The following is a 343-nucleotide window of genomic DNA, read 5'->3' as shown; positions in this document are numbered from 1 at the left end:
TAGGTTCCATAAATTTTGTCTTATTTCATACGTAAAAAGAGAACGTAAGAAAACATATACTCGCCGTAAAAAATATTTTATGTTACGTAAAATTACGAACGTAAAACATAGTGTAAAACATACATAAAATGCGATATTTCTGGTCTTATAACGTATTTTTTTGTTTTCTTATATCAAATTTTACGTAGTGAATCAATATAAATGTAACTATTTGTATTTCAAATGTAATTTATTTATGAAGCGGTTGTAAGATTACGTCGGGTGAAGAATAACTTATTCTGCATCCTGGATGATGAATAGTATTACTATATATATATATATATCTATATATATATATATATAG

The sequence above is a fragment of the Triticum dicoccoides genome, chromosome 3A (assembly GCF_002162155.2).
Source record: "Triticum dicoccoides isolate Atlit2015 ecotype Zavitan chromosome 3A, WEW_v2.0, whole genome shotgun sequence".
NCBI classification, from domain to species: Eukaryota; Viridiplantae; Streptophyta; class Magnoliopsida; order Poales; family Poaceae; genus Triticum; species Triticum dicoccoides.
Note: the sequence above shows the minus strand (reverse complement) of the source record.